The sequence below is a fragment of the Heterocephalus glaber genome, unplaced genomic scaffold, assembly GCF_053883595.1.
Source record: "Heterocephalus glaber isolate CG9 unplaced genomic scaffold, H.glaber_assembly_v1.0 deba00001666, whole genome shotgun sequence".
NCBI classification, from domain to species: Eukaryota; Metazoa; Chordata; class Mammalia; order Rodentia; family Bathyergidae; genus Heterocephalus; species Heterocephalus glaber.
Genome location: NW_028258406.1, coordinates 12307264 through 12320161, shown reverse-complemented (window position 1 = coordinate 12320161; position 12898 = coordinate 12307264). Strand labels below are relative to the sequence as shown.

General features: G+C 37.0%; 1 long non-coding RNA gene across 4 annotated transcripts; it reads left to right on the top strand.

Moving 5' to 3' along the window:
- Nucleotides 1–2: 2 nt before the first annotated feature.
- LOC110348978 (uncharacterized) lies at nucleotides 3–12411 on the top strand. Of its 4 annotated transcripts, none has more exons than XR_015445847.1 (6): nucleotides 3–206; nucleotides 763–878; nucleotides 1166–1209; nucleotides 2693–2786; nucleotides 3309–3374; nucleotides 11044–12410. It is a non-coding gene; the product is annotated as an uncharacterized LOC110348978 (long non-coding RNA). The 4 variants fall into 4 exon arrangements; XR_015445846.1 differs by lacking the exon at nucleotides 3–206 and adding an exon at nucleotides 213–495 and having other exon boundaries at nucleotides 11044–12409; XR_015445848.1 differs by lacking the exon at nucleotides 1166–1209 and having other exon boundaries at nucleotides 4–206.
- Nucleotides 12412–12898: the final 487 nt, after the last annotated feature.

The window sequence follows — 12898 nt, the reverse complement described above, 5'->3', positions numbered from 1 at the left end:
CCCGCGCAAAAGTAGGTGGGTTTTTAGAAGGAAAAGAAGGGACCGGAAAAAACCTTCCCACGTGCTCCGAGACAGCTAACGTCATGGGCCCGCAGGTCACGTGACACTGAGGGCACCTCTCCATTGGTCAGAACCAGCTCAGCGGTGGGAGCTTAAAACTCGAGGCTGACTTGCGAACCTGTGGCGGACGTCTTGCGCGTTTCCTGGTCCGTTACCTTGGCAACAGTTAACCCTTCCCTCGGCAAAATACCCAGGCCTTGGTTTCCTCCGCAGTTTTGGTTTCAGACCCTTCCTCCTTTCCTTCGACCCCCTAGGCTTACCGTCTGCGGCCAAAGAGATTCTTCGCCACGAGGCTACCTTTGCTGTCCTCTGAAGCCCCGGCCCCTTCCCAAATTAGCAGCCCCAGTGAATCTGGCGGTGGCCCCTCCCCTTCTCCTTAGCATCTTTAGAAACAGCGCAACAGGCCATTGGCCCTATCCGAACCCCAAGAATCAGGTCAAGCGATCTCCAGGCCCTGATGCTCATCCAGACGTCAGAAACTAAGAGATGAAACAGCTAGTAGATTACTTCCAATTACATTGTAAAGGCCAGGCCATTTAAATTGTACTGTCTACCTAAGGGTATGGGTTCCTCAAATTGGAAGTATCTGACAGATGAGAAACACATTTTTAAGTGTATCTTCATTAGGAATTAAGTTTTGGAGGAGATGGTGCATTCATACGTTCATTCAACAAATTTTTGTTGTGTTCCTACATATTTTAGGCACTACTCCAGGCTGTCAATTGAGCAGTGATGAAGACAAATACTGAAGTTTAGATTCTAGAGAACTAGGGGCGGGGATTATCTGTCGCTGTTAAGCCATATGAAAATAAGTTACAGTAAGTAATTTTGTTTTGAAAGATCTTCCCTACAGAGAATGGATTTTAAAGAGGCCAAAACAGGGAGGTTAGGAGACTTGTATTACAGGTGAGGAGGGATTGTGAAAGATTTAATTTCCAATGACCTTGATCCATTAAATCAGAACCCTAAGGCTGTCTAATGCCTTTTGTTTAAAAAGTGGATTTCTGCTACTTAATAGAATAAATAAAAGGGAACTTTGTTACTTGAGAAAAACCAGTGGCCCAAAAGGAAGGGTTCGCATTTGATTACCTTTCTTCATTTACAGTACTCAGATGAGTATCTCTTCTATAAGCCAGTTCTAAGAAAAAGGTAATATAAAATTAATTTTCTTTAGATACTTACTCCCTTAGTGTAAGATTTGAAAAGCTCAAAGGCTGGGAAATGAGGAAATTTCACTAAAACTCAAATCGGGAGACTTGACTTCCAACTTGAAGCCCTGTCATTGACTAGTGACACAACCAAATCAAGGTTTCTTATTGTCCCTGAGTCTCAACTTCCTCATACATAAAACAAGGCAATTTAGCCTACACACAGAGTAGTTAAGCCTGAATTACACTTTGGCATGCACACACCAGTAGGACGGAAGCTGGAAAGGGTAATGAAATCAACCTTTATGAAAACCTAACAGCATCAACAGCACAAGCCAAATGAAATTGGACACGCACACCAGCTGAGGAACTATGAAACTGATTAATACAGATACCAGGAATACTTTCCTAGGAAACACTGGCCTTCCCAGAGTGTGAAAACGGAAGCATTGCCACCTGCTCAATCTCATATTCCCTTTTTCTAAAGCTATTTTGAACCTATATAGTTTTAATAAATAATGATTCACATGTTCCTAATCAAAATTTAAGAACCAGATAGAAAGTACATTTTAAGCTAACACCTTAAAATATTTCGTGAAATATTATAGGCTTACTTTTAAAAGGAAAAATATAACAAGGGGAAAAGATATTTTAACAAGACTTTTTTTTAATGCTAATTAGTACTTTTAAAATGTTTACAGCTCTCATTATGATTAACCAAAAGAGCTGCTTGTTATTGCTAATTCAGATGAACAGTGGGCTAAACTCTAGCATTCTAACATGTATTAATAGAACCATAAATCCTCCCAGCTCACCCTAAAAGTAAGTATTGTAGTCTCTTGTGCTAGCTATAGTTATCTGGAGTATAATAAATATGAAGTGAGAAGAAATTTAAGATTGAGATCCAGTTCTACAATGTCTCTAATTCTTGAATTCCTTTTAAGATTACTTTCTTTTTTAACAGTTTTATTGCAATATAATTCACTTTCATACAATTCAGTGTTTTTAAAAAATATTTACAGCGTTGTGCAACCATCATCAAAATTTATTTTAGAACAGTTGTGTCCCTCCTTAGAAAAAGCCATACCAATTAGTCGTCAATTCCCCACCTCATCTCCAGCCCTAAAACATCACTTTATGTCTCTATAAATTTGCCTATTCTGGATATTGATAGTTCATATAAATAGTCAACATATGATCTCTTATGTCTCACTTCATTCTCACAAACATAGTGTGATGTTTTCTAAGGTCCATGTTATAGCATGTTTCAGTACCTCATTTTATTGCCATTTGGAAAGATTCCATTCTATGCATACAGCATATTTTATTGATCATTTTATCTGTTGATAGACATTTTGATTGTTTCTACTTTTTAGCTATTGTGAATAAGGCTGCTTTGAACATTTGTGTACACATTTTGTGTAGATGTTGCTTACTCTTTTTAATACTTTATCCTTCAGCATTGTCTGTTTTTCTCTATCCAGCCCCCTGAACCTCTGAATCCCCATGAATCCTTCAGCTTTTGGCTCGCTCTGCTGTCATCTTTCCAGGAACTCTAGTCCTAACTTCCAGGACTAAGTAAGCTTCCCTTTATCTAACACTCTACTTTCTCTTCAAAGAATTTATCAACTTATAATGATTTTTATTTATGTGATTATTGGGTTAATGTCTATCTCTTCCATTAGACTATATGACTATAGGACCCATGAGCAGGGATCAAGCCTGTTTTTCCTTACCAGTACCTAACACAGAGTAGGTATTCAATATCTACTCATAGAGAGGAGAGAGGGGAGGAGATGAGTGAGGAAGGACTGTGTCTTCCTTGACTATTTTTTAAGGTTTTTTAAAAAAGTTTTGAGACAATCTTTGGTAAATTTCCCAGGCTGACCTTGAACCTGTACACTCCTTCCTCAGCCTCCTGAGTAGCTGAAATTACAGGCATACAGCACCAACCAGAGCTTTTGCCTGATATGTGTTCTATTTCTCTTTTCTTGGTAGGAATCTGCAGTAAAGTGTTGATAAATGGTACAAGCCAAAAAATCTGTGCTGTGCTAAAGGGAATTAACAGCAAGGCCTTTTCTTGTGCTTTCATTGGTGCAGGAGAGGAAGACAAATGTCCTGTGTCCATGCTCGTCACAGAAGAGAGAACAGTGGCATACAAAGAAGGCAAGGCAGCAATATGCTAAGTCAGAGAATAGGGGATGTGGCTAAGAGTACCTAAGAGAGCACCTGGCAGTCCCTCAGGTGTCCCCTGGAAACATGTTAGTTACTAATTTCTAGAAATCAATTTGGTATCTTCTCCACTGTAATTTTCATAATTTAATGGAAATGCTATTTTTCATTTGTAGGTGTAGTCTAATGGACCCAAGACATTTGAGTTATAGGTTCATGAAAGAATTATTACCCAGCAAGGTTAATTGATTTGTTCTGGATCACATCAGGCACTAAATGTCATGGTTCAGATTAAAATTAGTTTGTTCACTGTAGTCCTACTATCAGTGAAACTAAGTGTGTTACATAAATCAAGTCTCTCAGTTTAACACACACACACACACACACACACACACACACACACACACACACAACCCATGACCTTCTAACTACAAAGACAGGCGTCATCTTTCCCCAGGAGCTTTGGAGCTTTACACTAGCAACCTCTGACAGCCAGAAGCAGATTCCATGGTGCTTCCTGTTTGAAAACTTGAGTCTCCCTTTGGCCCACTTGCTGAATTCCTCCCTGAGTGATGTTTCCTGCCTGAGTGATGGCAACAGCTGGCAGTTCATTTGTGAAAGAGTCCTTCTGGTCCACATTCCTCAGTTTTTTGGTTTCTTTTTTTATGATTATAAATTGACACACACTTTCTACACTCATGTAGAACAATGGAAAGTACAGGGAAAAATAATGAAGCAGACTACCTCTTTTGGTACTTGATTCACATGTGTTATTTCATAATAAACCAGTGTAAACATCATTAAAGTGGAACAAAATGTAACTTAGAGCACCATTTAAATATGCAAAAATTGTTTTTTAAATTTAAGAGATGAAGGATCTCCTTCTTGCTTTGTTGTTGTTGTTGTAGTTGTTGGTGGTTTGTTTGGTTTTTGTTTTGAAGTGCTACCGACCCATAGCCTTTCACATGGTAGGCAAGCACTCTACTACTGAGCTAAATCCTCAGTTTTCATGCCTTTGTTTTAAACGCATATATATTACATTACAGACTATTACACAGTTTATAACTTATAAACCTAATTATATTATAATGAGTCTCTCAAACTGTAGAAACACATCTGAAGGTTTGTTTTGTTTTGTTTTGTTTTTTGGTACCAGGGATCGAACTTGGGTCCTTGCGCTTGCGCACCAGGTGGCAAAACCACTGAGCTAAATCCCCAGCCCATCTGAACTATTTTTGTAACGTAATACCAAGGAATGTTTTAATATATAGAAGATAGTCATTAAATGCTCAATAAATTCTAAATTTATGACTACAGTTATTAGTAAATACTACAGATGATAATTTGGAAAGGCCATTCCAAACTAAAGATCTGAACAGCAAAATAAATCTGAGTGCTATTATGTATCATACTCAAATATATTGATTCTTCTGATTTAAATCCTCATGGTCATAGATGATTACTAATTTAACTTCCAATATGTAAAATACAGATGTACCCTCTTTTAAGAAAATGTAATATATAATCATCTGAAATTAAGAAACAAATAATCGTGCCTAAATGTAATTACTTTAAAAAGGAGTTTCTTTAAATCTCATTGCTCTGCTAATTTTTAATTCTTGGTATAGACTGTAGTTAATTATAAAATAGAAGCACAAAGTCTTATAAAAAGCTTGCTACACACATTAGTAATTCAGTAAAGCATGAATGATACCATGCATTTCAAAAGCATTTAGTATAGGTAAATGGAAAAATAACTTAATTTACAAACAAAGCTTTTATATTCAACTTTCCAAAAATGTCTTCTGGAGATGGTGAAACAAATTTCCTCTTCATGTGAATCAGCAGCACACATGTCTGCTTTAAAAAAAAATATTAGATAACTTTGAATTATGTATTTCAAGGGCAAGGGCAATCTTTTGAATATTGTTATAACTTTATGACAATATAAAGCAGATCCTAGAACAAGTTGTTCCTGGGTGTTCTATCATTCCTGGTGCTTGGTTACTTTGCTTTAAGATGAAACATTTTAATTTAACTTGTTAAGAGTGTCTTTTTCCTGTGCAGAGCAGGAGGCTTCTGGGCCAACCTACCCCTGCTCCAAGCACAGAGGAGGTGAGGGTGGCAGCAGCACCCCCCTCCCAGAAGGAAGAGCCTTCAGAACCAGATTTTCCAGATCACCTACAGCAACCCCAAAGGAAAATGAGATGGAACACTCTGATACTCAACCACCTAGACTCCCTGAACTAGCAACAAAAGAGGATCTGGAAAAAATGAAATCAGAAATACTTTCTCACATAACAACAGAGATTGTGCCCATAATGCAAGACATGATTAATAAATATAGAGTAGATACAAATAAAAAAACTAGAGGAGCTGAGGAAAATGATGGAATCCCAACATAGGAAACAAAAGGAATCCATAAAACACATGCAAACAGATTTCGAGGAGATTAAAAGCTCCATTGAAAGTCTATGCAACAGAATGAGCCAATGTGAGGACAGAATTTCAGATATAGAAGATAAGATTGCAATTAGGGACCAGGAAAAGAATTGCTTTAAAATTGTAAGGGATCACGAGACATCAATCCAGCAGCTGCTAGATGATGCAAAGAAGAATAACATATGAATGGTTGGAGTCAATGAAGAAAGAGAAGAGAGTACAGATGACATAAAAAAAACTGTTCACAGAAGTGATGGCACAAAACTTCCCAAGGAGGGGAAAAGAACTTGACATACAGATCAGTGAGGCATATAGGACTCCAACTAGCCTTGATCAAAAAAATCTACACATAGGCATGTAATTGTTAAGATTCCAGAAACACAACAGAAGAACAAAGTTCTATAAGCAGTTAGAGAAAAGAAACAAATCACATACAAAGGAAAGCCCATCAAAATCACAGCAGACATCTCAACGCAAACTCTCAAGGAAAGAAGAACTTGGAGTGAAGTACTGCAAGCCCTAAAGGAAAATAGCCTCCAACCCAGATTGATGTACCCTGCAAAACTATCTTTCAAAATTCATGGAGACATAAAATACTTTCAGGACAAAGAGTACCTTAGGAACTTCATGAATACCAAACCAGCACTCCACAAAATTTTACACAAGATCCTAGTAAAAGACAACAAGGATCACAACCCCTGGAAGTCCAGCAGAATGAATCCACCGGGGACGACAAGAAATTAAATATAAAGGGGGAGAACCCAACAAAAAAAAACCATCATGAAAATGATAAGTCAATACATATCAGTTATAACCATCAATGTTAATGGTCTCAATTCACCAATCAATAGAAATAGACTAGCAGAATGGGTCAAGAAGCAAAATGCAACAATATGCTGCATGCAAGAAACACACTTGATTCAAAAAGAAACTCATAGACTGAAAGTTGAAGGGTGGAAAACAATACTCCATGCAACAGGAACCCCCCAAAAAAGCAGGAGTAGCTATCCTCTTTGCAGATCAAGTGGATTTCAAACCAACACTGATTAAGGGAGACAAAGAAGGACACTACATCCTTGTATAGGGAACAATCCAAGAGGAAGAGATGACAATCATGAATATCTATGCACCAAACACTAGTGGACCCAACTATGTAAAACAAATACAGAAATGAAAAATCATATAATCACTAATACAATAATAGTGGGGGACCTCAGTACCCCACTGTCACAAATAGATAAGATCAACTAGACAAAAAACGAGGAATGAAATACAAGAACTCAATCAAACTCTTGAACAAATGAACTTAACAGATGTTTACAGACTGTTCCACCCCACAAAATCAGAATACACATTCTTTACAGCTGCACATGGGTTGTTCTCCAAAATAGACCACATACTTGCTCATAGAACATATTTAGGTAAGTGCAAAGGAATTGAAGTTATACCCTGTATATTATCAAACCATAGTGTGATGAAATTAGAGACCAATAGCAAAAGAAACTGCAAAAATTTCATAAACACATGGAAATTGAACAACACACTTCTGAATAACCAGTAGGTCACAGAAGAAATTAAAGAAGAAATCAGACAGTTCCTTCAATTAAATGACAATGACAATACAACATATCGGAATCTATGGGACACAATGAAAGCAATCTTACAAGGGAAATTCATAGCAATGAATACACATATTAGGAAAGCAGAGCAAGCCCAATTAAACAACCTGATGCTGAACCTCAAGCTTCTAGAAAAAGAAGAGCAGGACAAAGCCAAAGCTCATACAAGGGAGGAAATTATAAAGATCGCAGCAGAAATCAATTCAATGGAGACTAAGAGACTGATACAAAAAAAAATCAATGAAGCCAAGAGTTGGTTCTTCAAAAGAATAAACAAAATTGACAAACCCTAAGACAACCTTATCAGAAAAAGGAAAGAAATGGCCCAAATCAATGCAAGTAGGAATGACAAAGATGAAATTACAACAGAACTAGCAGAAATCCAGAGGATCATCAATACCTACTTCCAGAACCTATACACCAATAAGATGGAAAACACAGAAGAAATGGACAGATTCCATTTCCAATGGACAGATATGTATGAATTTCCAAAGTTGAACAAAGATGACCTAAAAATTCTAAACAACCCAATATCAATCAATGAAATTGAAAACGTAATTGAAAATTTACCAACTAAGAAAAGCCCAGGTTCTGATGGCTTCACTGTGGAGTTTGACAAGACATTTAGAGAGGAACTACTGCCACTACTGTTTAAACTCTTCAATGAAATTGAAAGGGAAGCAATATTCCCAAATTCATTCCTGGAAGCAAGCATCACCTTGATCCTCAAAGCAGAGAAAGACCCAACCAAAAAAGAGAACTATAGGCAAATCTCACTAATGAACAGAGATGCAAAAATCCTCAACAAGATACTGGCAAATAGAATGCAGAAGATCATCAAGAAGATCATACACCCTGACCAAGTGGGATTCATCCCAGGGATGTAGGCATAGTTCAACATATGCAAATCAATGAATGTAAAGCATTATATCAATAAAGCCAAGGACAAAAACCATATGATCATCTCAATAGATGCATAAAAAGCATTTGACAAAATCCAACACATATTTATGATAAAAACCCTACAAAAAACTGGAATAGACGGTCTCTACCTCAATCTGATAAAAGCCATCTATGAAAAAACAACAGCCAATATCATACTAAATGGTCAAAAACTGAAATCCTTTACACTAAAATCAGGAGCAAGACCAGGATGTCCACTATCACCACTCCTGTTCAGTATACTTTTGGATACATTAGCCACAGCAATTAGGCAAGAGAAAGAAATAAAAGGAATAAAGATAGGAAATGAAGAAGTCAAATTGTCATTATTTGCAGATGGTATGATACTCTATATAGAAGACCCTAAGAACTCCACCAAAAGTCTTCTAGACTTAATAAACAAATTCAGTAAAGTAGCTGAATACAAGGTCATCACACAAAAATCAATAGCTTTCCTGTACACAAACAACAGACTCACTGAGAGAGAAATAGGGCAAACAATTCCTTTCACCGTAGCATTCAAAAAACTGAAATACCTAGGAATCAACCTAACAAAAGAAATCAAAGACTTCTTCTCTGAAAGCTATAGCACTCGGAAAAGAGAGATTGAAGATGATATCAGAAAATGGAAAGACATCCCTTGCTCCTGGGTAGGAAGAATCAACAGAGTGAAAATGGCCATACTTCCAAAATTGGTATATAGATTCAATGCAATCCCAATTGAAATCCCAGCCTCATATTTCATGGACCTTGAGAAAACAATACAAAAATTCATTTGGAACAAGAAGAGACCCAGAATAGCAAAAGCAATGCTAGGTAACAGAGACATGGCAGGGGGTATCACAATTGCCAACTTGAAACTAGACTACAAAGCTACTGTGATGAAAACAGCATGGTACTGGCAATGAAACAGACCTGAGGACCAGTGGAACAGATTAGAAGATGAAGAAACAACTCCAGATACACTCAGCCATCTGATCTTCGACAAAGGAGCCGAACACCCTCACCGGAGGAAAAAAGAGCCTCTTTAATAAATGGTGCTGGAAAAATTGGGTTTCAACTTGCCAAAGATTAAAATGAGACCTATATCTCTCACCATGCACTAAACTAAAATCTAAATGGATTAGAGATCTAAATATTAAAACATAAACATTAAACCAGCTGGAAGAGAGTTTAGTAAGAACTCTTGAAGTCATTGGTGTAGGAAAAGGTTTTATGAACAAAACCTCAGTTACCTGTGTACTAGCACAAAGAATCAACAAGTGGGATCTCTTCTTACTAAAAAGCTTCTGCACAGCAAGAGAAACCACCACCACTGTGAAGAGAAAATCCACAATTTGGAAAAAATTTTCACCAGCTGTCCCTCAGACAAAGGTCTACTATCTCGAATCTATAAAGAACTTAAAAAAATTAGACCTCCCAAATTTAAAGTCCCAATCAAGAAATGGGCATCTGAAATGAACAGACATTTCTCAAACAAAGTAGAAATAGCAAATAAACATATGAAAATATCTTCAACATCAATGCTCATTCGAGAGATGCAAATGAAAACAACATTGAGATTCAACCTCACCCCAGAAAGAATGGCTGCTGTCAAGAAATCAACCAATAACAAATGCTGGCAGGGCTATGGGGAAAGAGGAACACTGCTCCACTGCTAGTGGGAATGCAGACTGGTGCAACCACTGTGGAAATCAGTATGGAGATACCTCAAAGAACTAGGACTGGAAGTCCCACTTGACCCAGCTATTCCCCAGCTGGGTATCTTCCCCAAAGAATTAAGGAATCATACCACAGTGATATATGTGCACCCATGTTCATAGCACCACAGTTTGTAATAGCTGAAACTTGGAAACAGCCCAAATACCCATGAACTGGAAACTGGATAAAGAAAGTGTGTTTTTTTAATAAAATGGAGTACTACTCAGCCATAAAAACAAGAAATTAGAGACATTTATTGCTAAATGGATGCACATTGAGGCAATACTCTAAAGTGAAAGAAATAGGACACACATGTAAATACAGAATAGTTTCTCTAGTGTAAGAAACTGAAAGTAAACAAGGACTAAAAGGTATAATAATGTGAAATAGGAAGAAAAGGGGCAAAGGGGAAGGGGAAGTGGGAGGGGGAGGGGAAAGGAAAGAAGGGAATGGAATTAATATGAGAAAATGAAAAAATGGAAACAAAGTCTTTGTAAATAGGGAGGGATGGAGGGGTTGAATAGAGGGCAGGGGAAGGGGGAAAAATAAGAATCAAGAGAGATTATGTAAAGGTGCAAATTTCCAATGATGAATGTCATTATATTGTATACCTAAAATATACCAATAAAATTACATTAAAAAACAGTGTCTTTTTCTTTAGTTAACTCAAATGAAATTCAACATAAATATTCTTATGTGATTAGATAATTAGGTAATACTCATCCACATGAAACACACACCTTGTATGCATACTTCTGGTGCAAAAATTCATTAAAACACTGGTAAAAATCTTAGCTGAGCAGTAGCAGAGCTTTTATGATACCTTGAATGCTTCCTAGCCTAGACTTTAGAAAACTCTTGGTTCTATTTGGCATTTTAAGCCATTAAATTGCTGTATACTCTATACATATGTTGTCTAGCCTCACACTAGTTTTAATCTCTGTTTTTTTATTCTTTAGGGACATCTTGGAAAGACTTGTCCCCTTCCTCACAATGGAATTTATTAAATCAGCCACCTTCTGAAGGAAAGACTAGGATTCCTCCATCAATCTTCATGAACACCAAAATAACTCACCATCTTTGCTTTGTTAGTTCACTGGCCTACATCACTTCATAGTTTAGTCTCCCTCAACCACAGGATGTGGCCACCAAAAATTAGTAAATAAACTTTACTCTACATGAATGCTAGCGTGCTTAAAACAAAAGATGTACTGGTCCTACTCTTCCCTGAGCGAGGAAGTCCATACCTGCATTTACCAACAGAGCTATGACCAGACATAAGGTAACAAAGAAATGTATCTTATGAGAAATTTAACCTTTTGGAATATTTAATCTATGAATGGAAAATTCAGAGGGATACCATAAACTGAAGTTGGAAAGCTATCGTACAAGCAATGTCTTAGATTTCCTCTGTTCTTCCAGGGGGACAAGACAGATTTCAGATCACATAAAAAGAAAAAAATAATAATTAGAGCTGTGCTAAAATGAAATGGATATCTTTATAAACAATGAGTCTCCAATTATTTCTTTGCATCTATACAGTTTATTATAAAAATACATTTTGTAGCATCCAAATTTTTAACATCTTAATCTCTTATGTGATGATATTCTGCTGTTATCTCTAAACATTTAAAATTCTTCCTTTTTAAAGTGTGTCCTTATTTCACATTTGATTGTACAGGTTGCTATCATTATCAGTTGGTGTAATAAGATTCCTATAAAGATCTTGTTATCTTCGAGGAGTAACCCAGTAGGGAATAATGGGTGTAATAAGATTTCTGCACAGCTCTTGCTTAATAGTAAGATGGTCTATAATTTTCTCTCTTTTTAGATGGTCAGTAGCTACTCTGAAATATAAACTCTGCCATATAAACTCCTTATAAAAGTAAGATCCACATTAAAATAAAATATCACAGTAATTATTCTGTATGGTTTGAGCAAATGACATCTTTTATGGGAAAGAGAAGTTACTAAACAATATTTACAAGTTGCTACCTGGGCTTCACTATCAAACTCTGTGCCCTTCAAACTTTAATATTAGCTTGGCTGTTTTTATTTTTTCTGGTACCGAAATTGAACCCGGTACCTTTTCACACTAAGCTACATCCTCAGCTATTTAGTTAGTTAGAGATGGTGTCTTGCTAAGTCGTCCAGGCAGGACTCAAACTTGTGACCCTCCTGCTTCTTTCTCCTAAAGTTCTGGGATTACAGGTATGTACCACCGTACCTGGTTCTAGATACATTTTTAAAAGTTACTTTTTACAAATTGCTCAGAGACAAGTCTTGCTCACTTTACTCTCTGTGTGGTTGTAAGAATTCTCAACTAAATTCCAAGAGGAATAAAGTCCTTAGCTAAAGTCTGCTGATTTGTCCATTATCCTGTTTGTTTCTTGATCATTATTTTTTCACATCACCATCCACTTCTGCCTATCTCTAGCTATAGGGTCCATGCTGCTTTCTACAACAGCAACTTTTCAGAAAGACATGACTGAATGATGCTCTCTTACAAGCAGAGAAATCTCTCTGCAGAAATGACACTTGATTCTTAGATACCATACACAGTATCTGCATACCACCCCCATCTGCCAGGCAAAACTTTCTCTTCTTATTTTCAATTATCTGATTCATCACTTCTACAGGGCACAATGTTTCATCCTGTGATGAAACAGTCTATATTGGACCTCTTGTCCCTCATCCAGGAATAGCAACAATATACTAAGAGACCAACCTAATCCTCTGCTCTCTGAAAGAAGCCTCTCTCAACCTGTATGTCACAAATAGCAGTCATGAATCACAGAACTTGGAAATAGGCAT